At 32.8% G+C, this 21,143-nt stretch overlaps 1 long non-coding RNA gene and 1 pseudogene across 1 annotated transcript; one reads left to right on the forward strand and one right to left on the reverse strand.

The window, feature by feature from the left end:
* Positions 1-2,251: 2,251 nt before the first annotated feature.
* On the reverse strand, positions 2,252-3,752 carry LOC133178506 (uncharacterized). The gene is made up of 3 exons (XR_009719984.1): positions 3,663-3,752; positions 2,461-2,559; positions 2,252-2,325 (listed from the first exon to the last, which is right to left on the reverse strand). It is a non-coding gene; the product is annotated as an uncharacterized LOC133178506 (long non-coding RNA).
* An 11,558-nt stretch (positions 3,753-15,310) lies between these two features.
* Positions 15,311-20,086, forward strand: LOC133178645 (uncharacterized; annotated as a pseudogene).
* Positions 20,087-21,143: the final 1,057 nt, after the last annotated feature.

The raw sequence follows: 21,143 nt of genomic DNA on the forward strand, positions 1-21,143 counted from the left end.
TTTGTAAAGAAGTCCTGGAAGTATTTTTTAATTGCTTTCCTACTCTTCATTACCATATATTTGTTTTTAGCCTGAAAGCAGAATCAAACACTTTTTTCTAGGCCCTTTTAAAATTTTTAATTTCTCATACCTGCATGCATACTGATCGAGTTGAGAAACTAAAATTGATTATACAATGTATAATATATGGTAATGGAAGAACATTACTTTTATTTACCAAACATTTTCATCTGTAAAAAGATGTAGAATCTGTGAAGAGTCAATGCCTGCATCTATCCCACTTATTATAGAATTTGTTTCCCCAATTACCATTTGTACTGTCTCTGCTACAGCACTGAGAGGTTTTGAGGGAGGTCCCCCACCTGTGGTAATACAGAAATTGATAAGCTGATCATGCAAATAACACATTGCTATGCATGTTCGTCTACAAAAAATATAAATTTATACCAAATGATCCAAATGCCAAGTAATAGTTATTGTATATTTATTATGGTGTATCCTGATTTGGACGAAGGGCGGTGATGAGTGCGAAGCACCAGTCTCCGCCCCTTCGTCCAAATAAATCAGGATACACCATAATAAATATTCAATAACTTTCTTGTATCATGGCCAATCAAAACGTCAATATCTGTTCTGTCCCAAATTTTCAAGCATGATTTTTAATTACACCAATAAAAAATTTAGTTTTTGTCAGGTGACCGCATGAATATTCTCTCCTTCCTGCCAGTATTTTTTTTTTTAATTCGCACATTTTTTGTGTGTATTCATGAGAGAAAACGTCGGATTGCAGCTCTCCAACTTAATATATTTACATTTGCTGTGTTTTTCTACTATGCCAACTGTGAAATTGATTTGAAAGTCATTTTGTGTATACTCACGCGTAGAAATATACACGGTGAAACTCGCGCTAAAGTGACGTAACAATGAGGCTACAGAGACATTAATAAAAACGTAACATATAGGGCAGCAAGAAATTCAAATATTGAGTATATTATTGGTGCTAATAAACGTGTAAAATGTAAATATGAGGAATGTTTTTAAGTTTAGTGTGAATTATTGGTGTGTAAATCACACAGACTTGCACGTAGGCATGTTTTTTATGAAGCGCTAGAGCGCTTCATGAAATATGCCTACGTGACAAGTCTGTGTGATTTACACACCAACAACTCACACAAAACTTAAAAACATTCCTTAAAAAAATGGATTGTTAATGAAATTCATAAGAAAACCTTCGGATTTCAAGGATGAAAAATTCAAAGTTGATGATGGGAAATTCAGGTGTTAATCGAAAATCAAGGGAAAAAAAGATACCCGTTGATCATTTGACATATTCGAGAGCTGCGGCATGAGCAAAAACGCTGTAAAAACATTTCTTATTTTGGGATACATGTGCACTGTAATTTATAATGAGAAAGACCTTTATTTCATTTTCATTAATTTTGTCTTTGTATATATCAAAGCCCATTTTATTCTGTATTTCTTCAAAATACATGTAGGCCAAATTTAAAATGTTGAAATCGCCTTGGTGTTCAATAATTTATTTACACGGCACAGTTTTGCTGGCTCCGAATTAGTGTTACCTGTGGCAGTTGCCTCCTTTCTGTAAGAGGAAATCTCAGATTTGGCTGTTGACAAGATATTCTGCCATTTTTTTTCCCCACTTCTTCGACGGTCCTCGGCGTACTTGACGACGCGTTAATTGCTCCGTCACCCTCTCCCAAGTGTCTTTTTTTCATTTTAGATGTAAGGTTAGGCCCTAATTTGGAACGCAGTATGTGCTTCTTTTCATTTACTAAGGTGGCTAGAATAAAACATTCCTCCTGTGTCCAGTTTGCTTTCCTCTTTTTTTCTCGTTTCTCATCGGACGCCATCTCTCGTCTGTATCTAGATCTATTTATAAACTGTATTTGACATAAATACCTCCATCACATAAGAGCGCTCTTTTTGTTCGGGAATTTCTATGCGTTGCTAGGGTGATTGAACTTAAGTGTTCTAATTTTCTTAGAATTCAAACTTAGCTAAGAATTGTACTTAGAACTTTTATGAATTGATACTTAAGATTTTTTCTTAGCTAAGGTTTGTTTTAGTACTTAAGTGCAACTTTTAAGAATAATCTTAGAAGTTTTATGAATCCCATCCCAGATAGACATTACACTTCAAAACAGATTTTAAGGATATGTCATCAACATACGATTCGTCACATCTTTTCCATTTGAGCTCTCCTTTTATTTTCACATAGCTAATATAATGTCCACTTTTTTCGCTTCCCCAATGAACAACGACTCCAAATGACCGATATGGCCGCAATGTATCATCCCCAATTTTCTAAAAAAAAAATATATCAAACAATATTACAAAGCAGTGAATAAAAAGAAAAATTACGTCTGACAAACAAAAAAGAAAACAAAAGAAACTAAATATATAGCTTGGGAAACAAAGAGTATTTATTCTATACTATACCCTTTTTAGCTCAGTGTTAGTCAATCCGTCAAAATTATCCCAGAATCTAACAAAATTTCTTCGTTTTTCAAAGCTGCATTCTTGTTGAGAAAGGTCAACCTACATACTAAAACAACGCTCCGTATTGCAATTGTTTTAAAATGTTTATTAATGGGTATGAAGAACAAGAGTCACATGGGCCAAACCGCTCTCCGAAACAGCTTGGATTATTGCTGCTCTTTATCGGATAAAGAAAAAAAAAACCTATATTTTCATAGTGTATGTTGACTCAATATTGTAAACAAAACTAAAGTGTGTATGATTTATCAAAATTATCTTCTCTCAACATTCAGATGCGTTTGTTATCAGTATGACTTATTTGGAATGTTCTTAAAAGAAATATTTTTCCTGTTAACAAGTTTTATGTGCATGAAAAATTCTGTTCTTCCAACTTTAACCCGAAACTTCACAAGTTTTCGGAAGTTAAAAAAGGACTTAATTTGTGTCTGTTTGTTGTTTATTGTCCCTCTGCAGAATTTTTCACTCATATTGAGACGACACCACTTGCCAGTGGAGAGCTGCAAATTTTGACCTATACTCGGTACTCAAGGCAATTGTGCAGTGAGGGATGTTTTTCGTGACAGCATCTACTGCGACACGGGACCTCGGTTTAATCGGTCTCATCCGAAGGACCGGTATCGACGTCCCACAGTGGGATTCGAACCTGCAACGTAAGGATCAACTCCTTACTCCGCAGCAGACGTTCTACCACTGCGCCACGCTTAATGATAAACGATTAAATATAGACGAGCAGACACACGGATAAACTGAGGTTCTGGCCCTAAGATCATAAAACAGACTTAGACCTCAGTCAAATTTTCAATCGCCTGTAAAATGTTTATCAATCATCGAATTTATCTCTAAATTTTGCAGATAACAATACTTTTGTAAAGCAATATTGAAAAGTATTTTAAATTTTGTCTGCTTGACTTCTACTAAATTTTAAAACAACATTAAGATTTTGACTTAAGCTTAAGATGTTCATGATCCCGGGACCAGGTGAGATAAAAAAGGAATTAACCCCTTCCTTCTTTTCAGTTCATATGATATTGTATAAGAAATAAAAAAAAAATAAATAGAAGGATATGTTATTCTTTCATAGTCAGTTTCAATATTGTGACGGTTTCTTTATGTCTAAAAAGTTATAAAAAGACTTCTTTTACCTCCTGAATTTTGGAAAATTGTAGAACAAGAATTGTAGGAAATTGAACAATCTCAAGCTGTTTGGTCATTTTCTGAGATCCTTAATGTTTAATATATATATATATATATATATATATATATATATATATATATATATATATATATATATATATATATATATATATATATATATATATATATATATGTATTTTTTTCATGTAATGATGTTGATCGTATAAGTATACTAGTAAAAAATCTTTCATTTTAAATTTATAAAACATATGATAGAATATCAGATGTTATTTTTTTATCATGATTTAAGACTCCTACCGTAGGACATTTAATATCTGCCTTATAGATGCATGTCTTAAGTCTTAAGTCTATAGGGCGGTAGCCTATATTTTGATTCTAAACAGTAGTGTTTAGAGATAAAAGTAACTCCTTTGACAGTATAATGACACATGTACAACCGGGGTTTGAGGCCCTGAACGTACGCGTGTTTTTAAGTTAAAGGTTTTAATTTTAACAACAATCGGAAATGTTAATTCCATGCATTATTGTATAGGAAAAAAGATAAAGAAATTGTCAAAATGGCCAATAAGCTTCGCCCTTCTGTATGTATTGCTTATGATGTAAAAAAGAAAAAGAAACCGAAAGCAGTAAAATTCCTGGACTTTAAAATATTGATTTTTTGGGTTGACATTGATACATGTACATGTATATATAAATATACACCTAGCTTGAGAAAGTTTGTTGATACAGAGGAAGATGGACTTTTCCAGACCTCGGACGCGCAAGTCAATGACTGTCTTTATTAGAAACCAATCTGGAAGTACACGTACCGTCACAGTTGATCCAGTAAGATATTGAATTAGAATATTTTTAATTTTAATCAATTAAGTATTGAAAGCACCGATCGGGGGAGGTTTAACTTTGGCAATTTTCTTTTAAATGAGTGTTCATAATGACGGCTTGGTGTAAAATGCGGAGGATGGAGTCTCCAAAATGGAGTGTCAGAAAGTGCAAGGGATAGAGCTTCTTATGTCAATGTCAACTTATTTGACTGTTTTATCTTTCATTCAGTTTTAAGACACTTAAATCTAATAAAACATCTTACCAATGTTTAAATGTTACTGTTGCATTCGGTATCTGTTGTCTATCAAAATATAATTCAAAAACACAGGCTTCATGCCCCTGGCATTTTTGGTCATTTTTGGACTGAAGTTTTCAATTGTATCTTATTTTTTGAGAAAAGAAAATGTCAACAATGCACTAAAGGATAATTTTGGTGCTGTTTTCTGTTTCATTCAGTCTCTGTTATCTTAAAAATTTAAATAAAAAACAAAGCTGTTCCCCTTGTTACCATGTGAGGATCATATATTTTTTCAGTCTCCTAGCTGTTTCTCATTTCATACTTCATAAGATATTGACAAATGGTTTACACAAAATTGAGATTCGGCAGAAAATAGATTCATTCAACTTCAAAGAAATTATCCTTTAATTGTTTGGATAATCTGACATTATAACAACTTCTTATGGATAATTAGAAATTGTGTTGACAGATCTAATACATGTAATTAGTATTAGCAACAAAATTCCCTACCCCTTGCATTATCTCCACCTCTTGCACTTTATGACACTCAATTTTGGAGCCTCCGTCAACCAGATTTTACACCAAACCGTCATTATATGATAGCATGAAACCCTTAAAAGTGAAAAGTAGCATAATGAAATGTGTATTTTGTTGAATATACTAATTATTTAAAATATGACTCCTATAAAAATTTACATACCAGCTAGTTATGTTTTTTTAATGTAAATATTATCCACCTTCTTAACAATGACTGCATGCTATCTTTTCCTTTCTTAGAAACTCACGGATTCTTACTGACAAAGTAAACTAGGTAGGTGTGATAATTGTTTTGTATCAATAATGAGTATGTCAAACAATATCAATGAGTGCATGTACGAGGGGTTATCAAAAAGTTCATGGACTAGCGCCATGAAATTAAAACTTCTTGCATCAATGAATTCTAATACATTTAGTCAGCAACATCTTTTCTATCTATAGAATAAACTATAAATCATAAGTTTTATTTTTTAATAAATTGCTAATATTTTGTAAGCAATGGTATGCCAAGGCGATGCAGTCTCGAACATAACGTTTGTTTCTACCTGAAAATAACTGAGAAAAACTCTTTTGATATGAACATTTGTCATCCAAAAATCCCGTTAGTTCAGGCATATGGTATGAGACAATTGTTCCGTAAAATTTTCATTTTTTACCCTATTCTGTAAATTTATCCTTAATTTCATATGGAGTGTCCAAACAATTAAGGGCTTGAAAATGACGCCAAAAAGGGGGAGAATTTTCTTTTTCCAACATACCATAAACTTTCGCCCCTGAAAAAAAACTGGTATAGACCTAGGAAATGTTTTAACAGGTTACAGGGAAATAAAATGCATCAAGAGTACTTGTTTTTAAATGCCAAAAAAGATTCAGAGAAATGAGAGATGCACAGTTAATGTCAATTTGTAGTCAGTCACTTCGATAAGTGACGTTGATCATGTACATGTGTGGTAAAAATGTTGAACTCCGACAAGCAAAATATGCTGGCATAATCAAGTGAGGATCTTTCCCTATGTATAGATCCATTTACAATATTATATACATTGAAAGAAGCTGCATGTTCATGACATTGAAAAGTCATATACACAAGACGGGTTTAAGTCCTTACTTAACTCCAGGGGATCTAATCAAGATAAATGTATGAAGTAGAGGGAGCGGACATTGAGAATCAATGACGTTCTCGAACGTCATGAAATTAAAAGGCGACAGCGCCGGGTGATCATATAATGTCTTTTTTATTTTATTATAATTTGGCAAATTATCAACGTATCTAGCTAAAATTTTCAACATTTCTAAAACTTTTGCTGTTGTATGTTCCTAATATATTTTGTAAGCACAGATTTCATATTTTATCGCATCAGTCCACGAACTTTTTGATAACCACTCGTATATTCTACAAAACAGTAATACTAAATATTTGACTGATTCTGTGCTTGCTGTATTTCTAGGGTGATTCAATTGAAACGCTATTTGAAGAGTGGAGTGCGGCTGATAATAATACTGTATATACAATCGATAGCGCTCGGTTCGTATTCGCAGGGCAAGAGCTAAAACCAGGCAGAAGAATTTCAGATTACAAAATTGAAGATAGATCAGTTGTCTTTCGTATTCTAAGACTTGCTGGAAGTTGATTATAAACAAAAAGAGGCTGTGTTTCTAACCTTTGTGAAAAAAAAAATAAATATATGTGAATGAATTATATGATTGAATATTCTCGAATTTCAGCTGGCCTGGCTGAGATCCAACAATGTAGGAAAAGTACTACGTTATGTCCACCTGATGCATAAAAAAATGTATCAGTCGAAAACGATATACATGTACATGTATTTAAAACAACTTACAATGTATACAGACATAAGAGTTACATTATCGATAATATATATTACATATTAGATTACAAAAAAAGGAATAACGTATGTCGGTCCCAGATTCTAAATGAAAAATGAATTTTCAACATTAAGAGTCGAATCCCGGACATAAAGCTGATACAGTTGTAAATATAGTACAAGTTTGGCTTTCCAGAAAGCCGGAAATGTCATCTCTTTGGTTTCATTTATGTCACAGAATAAAAAGAAGAATATTTCATATTTTTCAACGAATAATCGAGAAACTTTACTTCATTGATTTAAAAGAGTTTTCGAGGAAAATGATTGTAGAGGAAATTGTAACCAGTCATTCATAGAAGTTTTTCTAGCCAGAAGGCTGCTAAAAACTAGGCGTTTCTTTTTCCTTTATTCCTCAGTCGCCTAGAAGTTTAAAACTCTTATTTATTTCCTCAATGACTTTCCAAAGCTTTTTTTCAAAGTAATTTTGCTATTTAGCCACTGGGATATTAAGGTAAAATGAGCCATCCACGCACACCTGTCCCAATTTCAATTTTAAAGCTATATATCATATTAAATACACGTATGCTACTGGAAAAATGAAGATGGAAAAAAATGCCACAAAATTTTCTCGCAATCTACAGTATGTACTTTTATAACTTTGCATTCAAATTATATGTCAAATTTTAATTTTTGGAGAAAAATGGGTAAGGTGAAAAAATTTCACGTAATAATCTAAAAAAAAAATCCGAATTGAACGACCCGGATAATGTAGGTTGATCTATATAATTGGTATTAAAATGGCGTAAACCATCGGTTTTTTAAAAATTCTTTTCTGGGTACAACATTCTCATCTACAAAGATTTTGTATCTGTTACCGTAATTCTAATATAAATTCAACAAGTTGCTGTCCCTTTAAAAAAAGAACTGCAATACGTGGACCATGCACGGGCTTGTGTATTTAACGGAAATCTAAAAGAGAAATCTTTCTTGTACGAGAATTTGTATCATAAAATAGATTTCTCCAATCCTGAAACATATAAATATTTCATGCTTTGATGTTGCTAAAGCTGCAGTAATAAAAAAAATAGAAGCACTTCCTGGATATCATATATACTAGGCATTATTAAGTTACTTATTGTACTATAGAATACTTTAAAGGAACAGAATTAAGGGGGTCACTTATGTGACAAAATAACCCTGTATGTGGTCAAAAGTTCAGAATAAAGATAGAGTCTAGCTTAGGCAGTGTTTATTTCATTGGCATGAAAGACAATTAAAACCGCGTGGGACTGACGTAGTTGAAGATGTACAAAATCGTCCCCAGGAATTCGTCCTATTTTCCATTTTGAATGATAACCGTTGAATAGTTTTGTTATTTAAAGAAATAAGCAAGTAATAGTTATTGAGCCTTCATTTCTTCATTTTTTATAAGTTGCTTGTAATTTAGAGACACTCCCCATTTTAACTGGTAAATAAAAAAAATTACCTGATACTATATATACACAACTATACAATAATTATCCATCGAGACACTAAATAGAATATGTTCCATTGATAAAATGATGAATGTCCTACGGATCCCGTTTAACGTTGTGGTGGGGAACTATCCCTTGATACAGTCAGATTATTCAAACTATCGAGATACTTGTACACATATAATAGAAGATATTGCATTTTATTACATTTTCAACAGTGAAATACTGTGATTTATTTATTGAATAAAAGTGATATTCTCTCACAGTGTGAAAGGATAACAAAATAATATTCTCTCACAGTTTGAAAGGATATCAAAGTAAATAAAAAATAATTTCTGGCCTGTAATAAGATAGAGATCGTAACTTAACCATCTTGATAGAGCTAAAGCTGCCAATTTCTTCCCAAATATGTTGCTAAAATACATGTTACAATGTTTTCAATGCTATGACGTCTCAAATGCTCAACCATGACGTCACAGCCTATGACACTGTGTTAAGAAAAGACAGAGGCAAAGGGAAATCGAAGAAAATGTAATAAACAGAAAATTCAATGTTTTGAAGTTGGATATGGAATTTATTTCACTCGTGAGACAGGATTTTTTTTTTATATATATATTTTCACTCGTGCTCCGCACTCGTGAAAATATTAAAAAAATCCTGTCCCACTCATGAAATAATTTCCATATCCAACTACAAAACATTGAATATCCTCTATGTATTGAACATAGATACCCAGAAATTCTTAGATTTAAAAGTAGAAATTGCCAATTTTTCGGCGAGTTGAGTGAATTGACCAAGGAGCCAGTTGTCTTAGGGACGACTCGTCTTGCACTCTGCATACATATCGAACTCTGTATTTAGAAATCGCGTCAACATCAGTTTATAATTGCCAGTCTTATAATTCCCAGATTACCAGACTGAGTGTAAAAGTAGAATTAAACAATCGTCAGTTAAAGAATGTCATTCTCTACCAGAGTTGTCTTCCGCTACGCTCACAACACCTCGAGGTGTATGTGGGAGCGCAGCGGGAACGACAACTCTGGATAGAGAATGAAAGAATGTCAGCTTACACTAGAACTTCACTTCCGGCTTACAAACTTTATGTGTCATCTCCCGAGGGAGATGACAAAAAGATCACAGTTAGGGACTAACTACTCATTAAAATAATCGAGAAGCATGTGCGAATGTAAATATGGATCCTGAAATGATGACACTGAATAATCCCAATGTTAAAAATATCTTATCGAAAAAATCTGATGGCCTTTTTATCAGCTTACTGTTATAAAAATTGTATGATATATGTTTAACTGTCAAATTCTTTGGTTAGTTAAATCTATATTTAACGGCTTGGTGTAAAATGCGGAAGATGGAGTCTCCAAAATGGAGGGTCAGAGAGTGAAAGGGGTGGGGCCTCTTGAGTTAGATGATGCATGAGGTGGAGCATTGAGCTTGTTGTAAATTTAGCACGTGCTTATTAGATCTGTCATCTCATTTTCCGATATTCCGTGAGAACTTGTTAGAGTGTTACATTATCCAAACAATTAAAAAAAAATCCTTTGAAGTTGAGTGAATGAAACTCAGTTACATCTCCCAACCTTATTTTGTGATGACCATTTGACAGTATCTTATGGCATTTGTTGATAAAGTCCATAAAACACAAAATGAGAAACAAAGAAACAGGAAACAGTAAAAAAAATTAATGACCACCACATTTCAACGAGGGGAACAGCTTTGCTGATTATTTAATTTTTAAAGATAACAGAGACTGACTGAAACATCAAAATTATTATCTTTTGGTGATATTATATACATGTATATATATAAAGAGTGAGAGAGAGAGAGAGATTGATATGTATATAAAGCTGTCAAAGAATTTTCACATCACATGTCATTGTTTCTCAGTGTTTCACAAACTGCTTCACAATTTCACTTTCTAAAAAAAAATAATAAATCCAGTTTAGTAAGGAAAAATTTTCTATCATGTCGAAGATTTTCTTGAAGAAGTCATATGCAGATGCAGTTAAAGGTATGCTTTAATTCATAACAGAATATATTTTTTTTAATTTGTAAATGCATGCTATTTTATTGTTAATTACATGTATTACACGTACATCAAATTAAAGTAGAAATGGAAATACCGGTGACTTTGTTTTTGGTGATTTATGCAGTAATAATAAATGGTTAGTACCAGATCTAAAATACAATTTTATTCAAGACTTTTACTTTACAATTTTAAGGGAGTGGCAAAAACTCAGATGACCTTGAAAATAAAGTCCTGGAGGATTATAATCCTGGAGAAAGCGTTATAAAGCCTCAATGGACTGGTTTTACCTACTCAGAGATTTTGGATTCTGAGACCAGTTCTCCAGAGAAACTTCCAACAATAAATAGAAGGAAGAAACCAACACTGAAGAGGAGGATTCACGTTACAAAGGTTATTGATGAGGATATTGATAATATCATTGAAATCCTATCATCACCAGAAAAGTCACCTTTCAAAATCAGCGAACCATCAGATTCAACATCTACATCACCCTCTTCCCTGAAAAAAGCTAGACGGCAGCTGCTTAGAGACGAAGATTCTCCATTACAGGAATCCATAGCTATTTCCTCTGAGCCTGAAAGTGAGTCTGACTCCCTGCCCAGTATTGATTCCCCACTCTTTGAAGTTCCACCTTCTTCACTTCTACCATCATCATCATCACCGTCACTGGAAGCACTTCCATCCTCACTTGAGTCAGAAAATGTATACTATCAAAACGACCCCTTAATGCCAGTTTATAAGAGATCATCAAAGGGCGTGGACACAAAAGAAGCTGTTCAAAGTTTACTTAGTATTCAAGATGAAAATAACATAGCCAAAAACATTCCATCACATATCAATGAAAATATTTCATTTGTATACAGCATCAAATTTATTGGACATTGGAAAAATGTTTTATGTGATGGTATTGGATCATGGAAACAAACCGGAAAGCAAACAAATACTTTCAATATTCATGACATTGGTTACGACATTTCAAGTGAAATGAAAGATGATTTGAAAGATTGTCGAGGATTGAAATCAATTCGACACAAATTTGTGAACAATACACAACCTGATCTATACAGAATTGTCATACATCTTGAAAAAGCTGATGGAACTGTACTTGATCGGGTATTTGTTCAATACTATTTCGGTAAGGAACCCAATTACTTTCAGCCTAATCCTCATAAGAACAGTAAAAAAAAAATGAAAGCTTCAGGCGAACAAATGAAACAACAAAGTTGAAAATCAAATGTCTGATAAATGATGATAAAATGAAACCTAAGGCAGTTTTCCACAAAATAGTTGAAGATCAAGGTGTTGTTGAAAATGCATTGGGAGGTGGATATATACCAAGAGACAGGCAGCAAATAAGAAATTTTGCTAGAAATTCCGAGAAAAAAATCATGATTCTATTGAAGAGCTTATGGATTTAGCAAAATCACAAGAAATGGTTAAAAACATCTTTGTCCGCGAAGTACGTTGTGTGCCTGAATTTACAGTGATCATGGCTACTGATCGTCAAATAAGAGAAGTACAGAAATATTGTACAAATCTGAAGAATTTTTCTGTTTTAGGAGTAGATACAACATTTAACATTGGGGCTTTTTTCGTTACATTTACAACGTATCGAAATACCATGCTATTAACCAAAAAAGGCACTGAACCTGTGATGATTGTGCCAATTTTAATACACCAGAGAAAAAAACTTCGATAGTTATTTCAAACTTTCTTCTTCAATTTTGCAAATATGTCCTGAAATGAAATCTCTAAAAGTGTTTGGGACTGATAGAGATAAGAATTTATCAGATGCATTTGAAGTTTGCTTTACTTCAGCAAAACACTTATTATGTCATATTCACATGCAAGACAACATTGAAAGAAAATTAAAAGAAATCGGAACTCCAAAGAAAGATGCTAAATCATACATTGCAGATATATTTGGAAAAATATCTCATGAAACTAAAATCAAGGGTTTAGTTGATTCCATGAGTCCAGACGAATTTGATGAAAAATTGTCTAGTTTACAAAATGAGTGGAAGTCTCGTCATTCCAGCTGATCATCATTTCTGAACTATTTCTTGGAACATAAAGCTGAACTTATAAAAATTTGTATGAATGCAGATTTACGAAGTTTAGCTGGACTTGGCTACCCTCCTCAACCATATAACCAAAATGCAAATGAGTGCATGAATGCGATCATTAAAGGGGACCTAAGAAAGAATGAGGAGGGAAAATTAAAAATGAATGAGAAAGACTTTGTTATTTCTCTGGAAAAAAATGTTAAAAGACAAGAAACGGAAGTTAAATTAGCTTTAATAGGAAAGGGTGAATACAGACTGAAAACTGAATATCAGCATTTGGAAGTTACTGAAGATATTTACTGGCGAAAGTCTGTGAATCAAAGAGAAGCTGTATTTGAAAAGTAAGTGCTAGAATGTTAAGAGCCATTCTCTGTAATGGCTTGAACTTTTATATAGGAGCTGTGGCACGCATAGTCTCAGAATTTCTCCAAACTCTCTAGGATAAAAGTCTTTGATACCGTAAACTCAAATCAGGCAAAAATTGGTTGCTACATGTCATGGTTACCATAGCAACATGTCCTAAAGTTTGAAAAATGACATTTTTTAACATCTTCAGAGTCCCACAGTTAACGTTTGCAGCAAAGCAAACAAGTGGCAATGACTGTTTCTGAAAGTTGAAGGCCTAGTGTCTTAAATGCATGATAAACATGTTTGGTAAATCATCTTTAACATACGTTACTATGGAAACAAAGTATTCAAAAGTAATAATTTTGTTCATTTAATTTTATAAAGTCATACACTTAAGAATAAAAACGATTATAGGTTGAAATACAAGCAAATAATAGAGAAGAGATCCTTGTAACATATACCGAGGACAAAATATGATATTTCTTATAGGTTGGCAATGGTTGCCATGGTTTTAATACCACGAAGGGATTTTAAATTTACTCTCTTAGTGTTTTAATCTTATCCTATCTTTTTAAAAAGCATATTTCTATATAACTGGTGATCAATTTTTAAAGGCCTTGGTGTGACCCTAATTTTCACATTTCAAAAAATTCAATTTCAATTCTTTAAATAGTGCGCTGCTATGGAAATAAGGCGAAAAAAACATGCATAAAAATCTGAAGAATACTCTGTTTCCTTGGATACGTACCGTTGTATGTAGATTCCCAAAACTTTAATCATTGATATATGTGAACAACTAACCTGACTTTCAATGTTGACTATCACTCAATCTCTAACAGGATGCAAAAAGCTGGCACATAGCGTCTAATATTGACAAAAAATTAACAAAATCGAACATTTTCTCTTCTTGGTAACCATAGCAACAGTGTTGTATTTTTCAACAACCTTTATCAATATATGATATTCAACTTTAGTTCCACGAGATAAGTACTATTCAAGGCGATTCAAATAATATTTTTCGTGATTAAAAGGTTAGTAAATTCCCTGAGCAGCAAAAAATATCACTTTAAACAACTAGTACGTTGTTTCCATGGTTACACTGCAAATTAACAATTAATCTCAATTTTTCTTATGTTGTCGGTGTTGCAAGGTCCTAAGGATGCATATGTGCCAGTCATGAATTTTATTGTTTTTCCTCACGATAGTAGCATTAACCCAATCATAGCAACAGATTTTGCATGATGACACTGTGTTACCATGGCAACCATGAAAGTTATTTTTAGAATAATATTGCCAATACCTAATTACATGAGGTCAAATATTTTTCATTGTTTTTCTTACGTTGTTGATTGAGTTTGATCATGTAACATCTATCATTTGTGACTATAGAGCGTTTTTCAGCATTTCTCAGCATCTAAAATGTATTCCAAATGTACCCATGGTTACCACTTACTTAGAGATAAATTCTAAATAGTTTCTTTACAGCATAAGTGGCAATAAGGTGTCATGTTTTTGGGAAAATGGTTTGTTTGTTTTTCATAGTCTTTATTAAGGCTTAATAAAGATTTAAAGTAGCTGAAAATCTCAAATTTATCAACTTTTCTGGCTGTTACCATGGCAACCAAGACACATAGCAACGAAATTTTATTTGACATATGTTTCTGGTGTCAAGTTGTAATAATGGGCAAAGATTCATCAAAATCGGTGATCATGCGTGGCAAAGAAGTTTAAGTGGTTACAGAGAATCGCTATTAAATTTCATTAACAAAATAAAGTTCAACATATTAGACATCTTTCCTTTTCAAAGTTACAATATCTTATAATAGTAAATTTTATGTTATGTTTTTAATGGTATATTGGAGTATATAAATAATAGGATAAATCTTTCATTAACAGAATGCTCCGAGAACCTCTTCAATCAAAAGGAGAAAAAACAGTGGTAGAAAATAGGCCTGTTGAAGATGCTGCCCAGTCTTTATTCACCTCATATCCTTCTGCTGAGTCCACAGATATAACCAACATTCCATTTCCAATACTTGAAAGCATCTTCCAAGATTCTAAAATAATTTTTCAGTCTGCGAATGGAATCGTTCAAATGCCTGGTTGTGATGACAAATCTGCATTTTTTGTCTTGAACAAAAAACCAAACAAGTGATCCATTTAAAGTGCACAAATCTAAATGCACAACCTTATTCACGTGTGAAATGAAATGCCACCGCTACAACTGTTACAAACTTTGTGAGCATACAATTGCGACAGCATTTTATTGTAATTTATTAATGGATTACATACAACAGTACAAGAAGAAATACAAAAGAAATGAAAGAAATCTAACAGCAATTTCCCTAACAGGAATGCCTAAGAATAGGGGCCAGAAACCAAAGGGAACATCAATTAGAAAAGGTAGAAATAATAAGACTTTTACAGAAGTCATGGACTACGCTATTTCAGAAGAAAGCAATTTAGAACAACCATTTCTCCTCAAATTTCTCGCTGGTTTGGTGAAAAAGTGCTATGGATGTGGACAGCAATTTTCGGATGAGTTGAGAACTCCACCAAATGACCTTGTCCTAAAGCGGTATGATCACAGGAAGTATCTACGTCCTAATTCAAAGACACAGAGAGTATCGGCCTCATTACAAAACACCTATTACCATCTGAACTCCGATTGCTGTCGAAGACAATGTCCGATGTTTGAAATGTGCCGTGATGTCATTATTCACTCAGAAATATCATCCCAATTATCTTATGCACACAAAAACATTTTAGAAAAATTAAATATAATTAGTTAATAGATTCAGTAAATGATTATTATATCAGAGAACTCTGACCATAAACTGTTGTTATTTTTTTTCTCTAAAAAGAATGAGAAACAAGCAACATGATAAAGAAACAACGAGACCCAAAATGACCTTTAGATATGAGAAACAAATGAGGGGCATGCAGCTTGTGCTTCTGATTTAAATTTTGTTATGCGGTATAACAGATGCTAAGTGCAATGGAAACTGTCTGATTTATGTTTCATGCTGCCATCTCGCAGTAACCCATGAGGTCTTGACAGATTTTATTAGTATAGGAATCAAATATCTGAAGAGCAAAAAGTTAAAATTGCTAAGTGCTAGATCACCTAAACTTCTAGGGAAAACTACAAAAAGATACATTATTGTAAAGAAGCACAATTTTTCCCGTCTTTTGTTGTTGATGTACCGGTAACTCAAGGTCATGTTATTTATCTTTTTTTTTTTTTTTTTTTGCTAAATTTCATTTTCAGTTGGCATTTTATTAGTCCCCTACCGGTGAAACCGGAGGGGACTATAGGTTTCCTCTGAGTCTGTCCGTCCGTCTGTCCGTCCGTCTGTCTGTCTGTCTGTCTGTCCGTCTGTCTGTCTGTTTGTCTGTCCCTCTGTCTGTCAGTCTGTCCCACTTGGTTTTCCGCACTTTTTTCCTAAACGCTTGTAGATATTGAGCTGATGTTTGGTATGTGAGTGTATCTTGATGAGTTACAGATCAAGTTTGCATTTCGTTCCGCTTCATTGATTTTTGACCGAATTACGGCCTTTTCAATTTTTACGGGTTTTCCGCAATTTTCTTCTAAACGCTTGTAGATATTGAGCTGATTTTTGGTATGTGGCTTTACCTTGATTAGTTATAGAACAAGTTTGCATTTCGTCCCGCTTCGTTAATTTCTGACGGAATTATGGCATTTTCAATTCTTAACGGGAACCAGATTACACTTGCCGGTAGGGGACTAGTATTGCTAATGCAATACTCTCAGAATGCTTGTTGTTTCTTCTTTTTGTGATTTACACATACCCAAGCTTTTGCAGGTTTTACAGCAATGTGAAATATACTTTATAATTGATGATAATTTGCAGACAAAGTGATCTGTGATGTGTAATACATGACATAATTATCTGCAGTAAAAATTTTTACGACATATCTAGACTCAGTAATTAATTCTGACGGGCACTTTTTATCACTGATGGAGAGCTCTACAAGCAACCAAGTTGAATTCAGTTTCTAAAATGATTGAAAGATTAAACAGGCAAATGTATTAAAATTGACAAAAGAGGCTCCACCTCTTGCACTTTCTGACCCTCCATTTTGGAGACTCCATCCTCCGCATTTTACACCAAGCCTTATTTAACGGGGTATTTCCTATTTATACAATTCTTAAAAATAGACATATTCATTGAAATGAAAAAAGAAAGTAGTATTTGAAATGGATTTACCTCATTAATGTTTATATAATATAACCTCTTAATCTAAAGGAAATTTTAGTTTTGAAGCAAACAGGAAGAATGCTTTTTCAACAAATATCAAGCGACAGAATTCACGTCTTAGGAGAAGTAAGTTTTATAGTTTCTTTCCATTTCTGTAAGTTAAACAATGTGCTTACGATTAAATTTGTATTTCCTACTTTCAGAATCCATTAACTGTAGGAAATGCTAAGAAGAAAATCGCCTCTACACTAGGTACCCAACACTACCATGTTGAAGTTGTGAATCTTGATGATGGAATTATATATGAAAATGATAGAGCTACTCAAAGCTTACCAAAACCATTACAAATTATGGTTGGCAACTCCAAGATATTTAGTAACAACAGAGCCTGATATGATTGACCTAGACGAAGACGACGAGGAACCGAGGCTGAAAATGTCATGTGGTCATGCAATAAGTACGTAAATATAAATTTGATATACTTTAAAATCATTTTAATTCCTGGTGTTTTATATTTGTGATGGACCTGGATTATACTAGACTAATGACGTTGGGACATAATTTTTAGTAAGACATAAAAATAATAAATGTATCCGATAGGTACAGAAATTTTAATGGGCAAGGGTGACACATAAAATACCAATATGTAAACAACACGTGAATATTATATGCAAATCATAATTTATGAGGATAATCAGGATACCATAGAAATAAAGCCCAAATCTAAATATGCATGTTGATATAGAATCCACCTTGAATCACAAATAAAGTTAAAGTCGAACAGTATTATTTGAATCGTTTGACCTGTGAATTAATAATAAAGTGTCTATGCATGTATATACGTAAAGAATTGGGTCTCTACAGTAAATACAAGACCACACAATGAGAACTTATATGGCATGTAAGTAACAAACTACTTGAACCATAACAAATCATTACATCACAATGTGCCACTACAGCACTGTTATATTTTAGCAGATTTTTAAGTATAATTTATTCATATGTAAAACATGCTGTGGCCCCATCCTATCCACTTTGGTTAAGATTTTAACAAATTAAAATCTACACTACCTGATATTGCTTATATATGAATAAGACCAATCTCTGGCTTTGTGCTTTATGGTTAGAAAATTCTAAAAAAAAATTTCATTTTAAATTCATATGTAAAACTTTGTGACCCAACCTTACCCCTTGGCGTCTTAATTTGGACAAACTTAAATCTACACCACCTCGGGAGTTTCTATATCATCTGACTTATCTTTGCTTTGATGTTCTTGATTTAAAAAAAATCGTCTTTACTCCAATGTAAAACATTGCCCTTAATGTCTTTTTGACCAACTCTACACCCGGGGGTCACAACGTGACTCAACACTGTTTAATAAACCTTTTATAAAGTTTCATCTTTTTCTTGTCCAAATGTTCTTCATCATAAGATTTTAAAAAGGTGCCATTTAATTTTCACTTGTTCTATATTTATTTATCTCTTCCATTAAGTAATCCGTTATTTTAGTAAATTTAGTTTCATCGCATCCATAGATACTTTGTGGCAAGTTTAATTAAAAATGGATCAGTGATTCTTGAGAAAAGGTCGAACAATGAAAAGTATACAGACGGCAGAGAGCTGATAGATGGATGCTCGTCGCTATTTTTCAATCAAAAATTCTCACTTCAGCCTGTTGCTCAAATGAGCTAAAAAAGAAAGGCGTAATTATCCTGACGATATTAGTATTATATGAACAGTATATTATCAATGATTATAAGTAGAGTAGATAAACCTGTCGTGTTTACCCCAAAAGTACAATTTTCTATTTCCTATTGACGTCTACAGTTTATATTTTATAGCAGTATACTTTCCTGAATCATAATATAATCTCCAATTCTACAGAAGGCGAGGTATTTTTTTTTTTACCAGAATTAGGAATTTTCAATTATATGAGGGATTAATAAGTTATCTCTTTTATTTTAAATTCCTCTTAAGTGGCTATGCCATCTTTTTCTTTCATATAAAACATTTATATAAACTATTCAAGAAGCTAAATTTCTGAAACACGAAACATATTACTGAAAAAGTGGACTAATTAATTTGTAATAGATTGTTGGTTAAAGGATGAGTGATTTTGCTTTGTCATCTGCTTTACTAGTAGATTTATACTTTCAAATATCTATTTATTTTTAAGCTCCATACAATTTATTTGGTCATATGAAAAACACATTAATGTGTGAAGTGAAGCCAGTCGTATGCTGCCTTACAAAAGATTGCAATGCTGAGTGGGATATGAGGGAAATTGTTAAAAAAGCCGACATGACAGAAGATGAGCGAATATTCTATGAGTGCAAGATTTCCGTCAACTCTGTCAATCAAGAAAGTGATATTACCTCAGAGTGCCCCGAATGCGGCCAATTCTGACAGCGACAGACGGATGTCCTGCCCATCAGATGTACGTCATGCTCTAAAAAGAAGGGCGTAGCCTTTGATTTCTGCTGGAGTTGCATATCACCCTGGATAACAAACCACCAGTGCAGCAAAAGAGAATTAGAGGCATTTCAAAGAATTCTTAATGAAGCCCCACTTAAGAAGATTGATATGTCAAATATAGAGGGTGTGCCATCAAAGCGAATGTGTCCAAATGTTTCCTGCAGATATCTGATCGAACACTTGAAGGATTGTAAAACCATGACTTGCACTAAATGCAAAACTGTGTTTTGCTTTTCCTGTCTGAAAGTTGCTGTAAACGGTCGATTGCCATGTGGAAACTATAATCAACAGTGTATTGTGGCTCCGGTTCAGAATGTGTTTTGAGGGGAATTAAATTGATATATTAAGACCATAGAAACAGCGAGACAATTTAACATGAAATAGTAACATTGAATCTGGTTTCTATATAGTATTTTCAATTATTGAATGGAATATTTTTTTGAAATTAAGTCTTTTCTTGTTTAAGTTGTCTGAAAAAAAAAAATACGCAACTTTCCTTATCAAGATGCAGCGTGATTAAAAAAAAACTTTTTTGAATTTTAAACATATTCTGAAAAGCTTATTCATAATCTGAAATACTATAAGAGATACATGTACATGTCCACTACCATATTTTTATCTATGCCTAAAAATTCCAAGTACGGATAGAATGATGGGTGCGTAAACAAGGAGAATTAAAACTCTACTTAGACATATAGGGCATGGTATTTGATAATCAGTATCTCTAAAATAATGAAAGAAACCTGATAATATATATAACTACTTTAAAATATTTGGGAAATACTAAATTAGTGAACAACAAAATATGAAAAAAAAAATTGACAGTTTTTTTCCTCTCAAAGTTCTTCCCCTTAAAGCCAACACGAATTTCTTTTTTTTTTTAGAATGAGCACAGGTTTGCTACATCACGAGCTAAAATTGTATTATACAGTATAATAAAAGACGCAATCAATAATGTCAAAGTACAATTTTAATGCACAAGTGTAAGATATTTGTAATATTCTTTTACTGAATAAGAAGACACATGAAAAAATCCCTATGAAAAGAAGTTTCGATCTAGGTTTTGCTATGCTTTTATTCAACATTTAGTTAAATATATTAACAACATATATTTTCATTCCTACAATGACCCGATATATCACTTTGAACACAAAGGAAAAGTACTAGAGAGTCTGGCACATTTTTCTTTTCATATTTGAATATTTTTCTTAGAAAAAGAAGTTAATGGTAATCTTACGACATTTTTTTTTATAATAAACTTAATGACTTCATCTTTTCTTTAGTAAACATCCCTTATTTACTGAATGTGTAACTTACAAAGAGGGCTTAATAATAACATGTTTAATAACAAAGAACATTTTATCAAATCCTCTTTTAAATTCAAAATTTAATACTTTTCAACCTTTAATTTAA

This window comes from Saccostrea echinata, unplaced genomic scaffold, assembly GCF_033153115.1.
Source record: "Saccostrea echinata isolate AGI-Se365-2 ecotype Australia unplaced genomic scaffold, CSIRO_AGI_Sech_v1 ptg000003l, whole genome shotgun sequence".
Lineage (NCBI taxonomy): Eukaryota > Metazoa > Mollusca > Bivalvia > Ostreida > Ostreidae > Saccostrea > Saccostrea echinata.